Below are 7122 nucleotides of genomic sequence, written 5' to 3'. Positions count from 1 at the left end.
TTTGACATCCTCGTGAGCTGTTATGACGGGCCTTGTGGAAGTCATTTTGCAGCAAAAAGAACCGCCTTCAAGATATTGCAAGCAGGCTACTACTGGCTCACTCTTCATCAAGATGTGAGAAGATACACGAGCCAGTGTGATCGATGTCAAAGGATGGGGAAACCCACTCCAAAGGATGAAATTCCCATGCAACCTCAAGTGTCCTTTGAGCCATTTGAGAAGTGGGGCATGGACTTTATGGGGCCTATCAACCCCCCTTCAAAGCAGAAGTAGTACATCATTGTGTGCATTGACTACCTAAGAAAGTAGGTGGAGACAAAAGCAATCAAAGTTGTGACAGAGGAAAAAGTAGCTGAGCTTTTGAGGGAAAATATATTCTACAAGTTCAGGTATCCGAGAGAGTTGGTCACAAACCAAGGTAGTCAGTTCACTTCCAACCTGATCAAAGACCTACTCACACATCATAAGATCAAGCACAGGACTTCCACCCCTTACCATCCACAAGCCAATGGGAAAGTGGAGGTCACTAACAAAGCATTGGAATGGATTCTAACCAAGGTAGTGAATAGCAGCAGAAAAGACTGGGCGGACAGATTAGTTGAGGCCACTTGAGCCTACAACACAACATGGAAGACCACCACCGGGTTCACACCCTATGAACTAGTCTATGGGAATAAGGCTTTGCTATCAATAGAGTTTGAATTCGATACCCTAAGGATGCCAGCTCAGCTGAACCTAGACCTCAGCCATGCACAGAAGGAGAGATTACTTCAGCTCAATGGATTGGATGAATACAGATTACAAGCCCTTCTCCATACAGAAGTAGTTTAGCTTCAGAGAAAGATATGGTATGACAGAAATATCAGGGAGAAGCAATTATAAGAGGGAGATTGGGCACTACTCTATGATTTAAGATACAAGGATTTCAAAGGCAACCTGAGGACAAGATGGCTGGGACCCTACACTATGGAGAAATGCAGTGACAATGGTTCAATTCTGATCAGAACCATTGATGATGAAGCCATCCCCATGCTTGTCAATGGACATTGGTTGAAAGTCTACAAGAAACCCCTTTCGAAGTGAGATTTTATTGAAGATTTGAATAAAACAGTGATGGTAGTGGAGCATTTCTTAGCTTCCACTTCACCCACTCACTGAAGAAAAAAGAGAAAAAATAAGGAATTAAGTGAAAACCTCCATGAGGCACTTGAGTCCCATCATTGGGTTGAAAACCTCTTCTAAGGCAACCCAGTGATGCAAAAAAAAAGGAAAAGAATAATATCCCTGGGTGAAAGTCTCCCTTGGAGGCACCCAAGGTAGGCAAGTAAGGTGAAAACCTCTCTGAGGTGCCCTAGTTGTTTTCAAAAAAAAAAAGTAGAAAGAATAAATGAATTTTTATTGCATTGTAGGTTTGCAGGAGGACTACAGGGAGCAAAAGAAGGTGCCAAGGGGACCCTGAAATTCATACCGGCATTCATCTCATATTCTCCACACCTTCCTCCATCATTTTTTTCATCTCTTTCACCCCACTGTACCTCTTCTTCCAAAATTGTGTTTTCTATAGGAGGCTCAGTTTTTTCTACAGGAGGCTCTTGTAGGAATTACAATGAGCCAAAAGTGTCTACAAGAGGCAGTTTGAGGGACAAGAAAAGTTTCATGATGAACCTATAATCCCTCTTACCATATTCAAACCTCCTTGTCATCATTTCCAAGCCTGCATCACACTCCAAGCATCATTATTATTTTTCTTTTTTTTTTCGTTCCAAGAAAAAACACAGAAAAATAGTTTTTCAGTTTTGAAAAGAAAGACAAAAATAAAAGGAGGAAAAGGCACCATTAACTTTACCTTAAGCTTACCTACTATCCCTCCATCATTCATCTCCACCTCTAGCATCATTCTTGAGCTCCAAGCATAGGGAAATAGCTGAATTTTCAAGGGGAGAAGCAAATACGAAAGCTCATGTAGGAATTCCTGTAGTAGTTGATCCCATAGAAGTCTAGCACCAGCAGCAAGGGACAACACATCTGGAGGTTGAAAAGGCACATGCAGCTCAGCTCTAGAAAAAGAAGAACCTGCAAAAAAACACAACAACACATCAACAAGTAGAGACAACATGCATGAGGGATAGTGAAGGCATGCAGTAGAGAAAGCCACAACACCTCACAGTTGATGGTAGCAAATACACTTGGATTACAGTTAAGTAACTAAGTCACTCCTCTATCTATATTTGTGTAATTAGGAATCATATGAAGGCAACGAGATGGTTGAAATCGAAAGAGGGGAAGTTGGCTCGTTAACTTGGCCACCTTCATTTAGTTGACTCCACTTAACTGAGATATCACCCACACATGCACACAGTCAACAAAAGCAAAATATGTGAAGGAAAAGTAGTGGGAGGAAGAGTTAACTCCGATGTAGTAATGAGGGGATGATTACAAGGGGGGTCATGATGACCAAGCAAGTGGAGACCAATGGTCCTAATCTAGGCAACGTACACCTTGCTAACTCAGCACTCATAACCGAAAATAGCCATAAAAGGTAATGAGCACTCCTCCCCGTGCATTCTCATCACCTTTTCTTTAGTTTCTCCTCGTAACTCAACCACACAGCAGTCTTCTTATGCCCCCACAGCCTCATATCCACCATCCTCCATCGATTTCCTCCATATTTTTTCTCTTGACATCTTCTATAGGAGCCCTATAGGTTTTCTACAAAAGCACCTATAGGAAATCTACAGGAGGGATAACAGGCTTCTACAGGAGGGGCAGTGAGTTAGTTTGAAGGGAGGAAATGTGATTTTTGGCATGAATTTCGGTTTGAAGAGGTAGGGTTCATGAATTCCCTCTATTGAATATCAAAATGTGTAAGAGTTGATCTCAAATTGAAGATAAAATGAGTCTTTAAGAGGGTTGAAATAAATAAATAAATAAATTAATTAAAAAAAAAAACAAAAAAAAACACAGTCCCCTCTATTTTTCTCCTTCACTCAAAATTATTTGTCTCCACCTCCATATCTAGTTTTTCAAAATAAGTATGGGTAGTGTGACAAGGGGGTTTATGAGAAAAGAGCCCACTAACTCCACTAGACTCCATACACATCCTCAAGTGGTGGCAATATTTACAAGGGCAAACTGGATGAATTTCTTTGAGAAGTTTAGAGGGTCTGATGATGAAATTTCCCATGAATTTTCTCTCTCTCTGGTCTCTCACACAATAACTCATGCTACTGTAACCATTAGAGGCCTCTCCATTGAAATAACCCCTGAATTCATTAGTAGGGTCACTCCCCTTCCTCTTGGGCTGACTTGGAGTAAAAATGAGAAAATAATTGGCCAGGCTGCCAAGAGGAAATTTTTCCAAGATAATGAAACCCTTGTTGAAGACAAAAATGGAATTAGGAGGGCTAGTGTACCATATACTTGGGATGAGGTTAGCTACCAAGTGATCAAATACATTTATTGTGAGGGGAGGCACAACATTGTTTATGGATATCATTTCATAATCCTCCAAGAATTGAGATATGGCATGGATACCACTACACATAAAAAGCTCAGTATCCATTACTTTCTCCTTCAGTCCCTCATTAACTCCAACACCAAGGTACAAGAAGGAAATTCACAACAGCTAGCTCACCATGGCCTAATCAAGATCCTAGTAGAAGAAGCCCTCCATACCCTTACAATCCCTATAGCATGGGAAGTTTTTAGAAATATGACAGCTGAGGATGACATCAAGGCATCAACCTATGACGTCAGTAATACTGTCAGTGAGGAGGGAGAACACCAAGGAGGAGAAGATGAAGCCAGTGGTGACATAGCAGAGCAAGAGAGGAAGGAGGAAAGAAAATAAATTGAGAATAGGAGAGTTGAAGAGACAGAACAGGAGGTAGAAAAAGAGACAGAGCAAGAGGAGGAGAAAGAGATAGAAAAGGGAGAAAAGGAAGCAGAGAGGGCAGAGCAAAGAGAAGAGTCCCCTGAATCTTTGGAAAGAGAAGCAGTAGCTACCCTCACTGCCCTCAATACACCAGTCAAGCAGAAGCAGAAAAGGAAAGGAAAAACCTCCATGTATTTCAGGGCAAGGAAGAGTACCAGAATTAAAACAGGCAAACCTTAACCCTCATCAAATACTCCCATTAACATTGAAGATTCACCATCACCAAGGTGAAAGAATCTCCTTCCAAGACACCCATAACCTATGAAAGGAGGACTACAAGATATTCTACGTGGAAGGGAAATGAATTCAACAGGACCGCAAACCAGAACTACAGGAGGCTAAAACAGTCCTACAGGAGACAATGTCCAAACTACAGGAGACACAAAAACTTGAGGAAAAGATAGGAGGATAGCCAGAGGTGAAATAGGAAGCACAAGAGCTACAAGAACCTAACCCCTGGCCTAATCTTGACTCCTATTACAGACTACTTGAGGGAGGCAAGATAATCCCATAGAAATTTACAATTCCACTACTTTTCGAACTGGAAAAAGAGAGAGTGGGAATGCATAGGTGGATGCATATAGCCAAGTCCAAAGGAGTTGAGGATATTGGCCACATGGAAGACAAACTTAGGGAAATGGGCAGGGAATTGAGTGCTATCAGAGGCAAACAAGCCATTACAAGAAGCCACCTTGAGAATGAGAATGAATTACTCAAGAGGCAGCTGCAGGAGAAAGAGACTCATTTGGCATACATGGCTAGCTTATCGATAGAAGCATTACAATTCAAAACACCAGCCAAATCTTATGGCCTCTATCTGAAGCATCAATGGCTTCAATTCCAAATAAAAACTTTGGCACAGAGAGGCATAATGCCTTTCCAAGACTACAGGCAGTTTATGAATTTGTGTGACCAAAGCACCTTCGAGAACAAAGCAAAGATGGCAGAGTTCTATCTACACAACATGGCCCTCACAGACCTAAATGTGTGGGACCCCAATGCTAAGCTAGGGGACCTGCAATTAATGGCCATGGTGTCATGGATGAACCATGAAGAATTGAGGGCAGCAGAAATGAAAATATTGTTAATAAAAGAGTAGAATGAACCATTGATGATAAGAGCTGAGCCATCAGATCCTATGGCACTCATCAGCACACACAACTTGCTTGCCAATGACCCTTAGATTGCCCCTAAATATCTAGCCAGTCAGGAACAATCCATTGCACACTTTGAAGATATGCTTAGGCTACTTGGAGATGATTGTGTGCATGCATGCATGAGAAGATGGAACACCCTACCCCATAGCTTGCAGATCAGAGAATACCATTCCCCAATGAGGCTGAAGGAGGCATTGAAAAGAGTGCCAATGTACAAGTGCTCCATGCAAAGGCTGAAGGTGAACTGGATTGGCTTCAAACTGAGTCCTCCACTCATATTAGGCATGCTGGAATGTAGAAGAGAAGAAGAAGAGAAGGAGCAGTGGAAGGACATAGACAGAAAGGCAGGATTTTATGGAGAACATGAGTAGACCACATTAGAAGCTTAGAATGCTAGGTAGGCCACCAGGGCCATGAAAGACCAAGAGATTGACTAGGTTGCTCAGAGGATGAGCAAAACCTTTAGTAGGGGGTGATGATGAGCCTCATAAATGGGTAATTATATGCACTCATTTTACCTCCTAACCTAGTCAAATCAACCATTCTCTTAGCTCATTGTATTATTTTCTAATTATGTTTATGCTTATAGGGTGAGTTGAGTTAGTTATTATGCCATGTGGTCTAACATGTATTTAATGCAGATTATTGATGGATTTTGAGGTCAATGTCAAGGATCTAGTGGTCAAACTACAGAAATAACTCAAAGTAGACAGAGGAGAGGACTTATAGGAGGGAATCCCCCTCATTTATTGCTCCTCACTTCAAATTCCCCTTCATTCATCTCGAAGTACAGGCAGCCGAATCATGCACTAGAAGGCAGCCAAGCAAGTGGAAGATGATTGACCTCCCTGATTTTAAGGAAGATGTTGGTAGCTTCAGATGTATAAGTAGAAAGGCCTAGGGCCTCACTAGGGTCGAATTTTTTTTGCCTGTGTAAACTCTACTCAAATTTTGAGCTTGCTATTTTATGACAGTTTTATGTAATCATGCTATTTTTTGATAATGAATATGGAATCCTTTTTGAGCTAGCACTAAGTTTTTTATGAAACCAGCTCACAAAAAGATATAAAAGATAGATGAACGCCTTAGAAATAAGCCTCTTCGAGGGGGAAACCTCCTTTACATTACACAAAGGAGTCTAAGGGGTCATAATATAATCAGAGCCGACATAACAATAATAATGTAAGGGAACAATAATAACAATAGTGGGCTTCTATGGGGCACAATAATAACAATATGGGGACTACATGGGTACAACAATATAATAAGGGGGTTGTACTAACAACAATAAGGGGTTACACTAGTAGTATAGGGGCCTAATAGAGTTACCTCAGAGGGCTGAAGCTCTAGGGTTAGGGCCCAATCCAAGTAGCCAAGCTTCTCTTTACTTGTATTTGTATGCTTTACTTCAGTTCGTAGATTAGTTTGTTTTTAGATGTATTTCTCTTATGGTTAAGAATAGGTTGCTTTTGATGATTTAGCAGCTTGCTTCCATTTGTGCTTTCTATAGTAGGTTAAGCAGTGATCAGAGAAGATTCAAAAGGCTAGAAATAGTGCCTTCGCCTCTCTTCCTTCCTATGGGACCATGATTTGAGGCAAAGACTCTCTTGCTACCCCCAAAACATAGATTTTCCTCATTCCTAGGACTTCTAGTGTTTGCAGCTCTCTAGTAGTTTGATAGTCCAGCTTTCTTTGCTTTAGATATTTTTTATCATGTTCACATCCTGATTTGCAATAATCCTTTTGCATGCTTTCCTTTCTTACAACATTTCCCAGCATTTCCTTCTATACATCATAGTTTAGGCCATTTTAATGCAAAACTCTATTTTTCCTAGGGTGCACTAATTTCATTGGTTGCTTGATTTTCTTGGTTGAATACCGGTTTCTATGGAGAAGATCTCTTCCAGTAGTAGGCTAGCTTACCAGAAATCACACCCTCCATATGATCCGTGCCCTATAGGTCTCCCAAACCTCACCTCAATTCTACCCTAGTTTCCTTCATTTTTCATAGAACTTCTTCCTTTCTCCTTG

The sequence above is a fragment of the Pinus tabuliformis genome, chromosome 4_2, assembly GCF_031772625.1.
Source record: "Pinus tabuliformis cultivar Carrire ecotype Pingquan chromosome 4_2, CPIR1, whole genome shotgun sequence".
Taxonomy (NCBI): Eukaryota; Viridiplantae; Streptophyta; class Pinopsida; order Pinales; family Pinaceae; genus Pinus; species Pinus tabuliformis.
The sequence above is the reverse complement of the archived record's forward strand: the minus strand, read 5'-3'. Positions refer to the sequence as shown.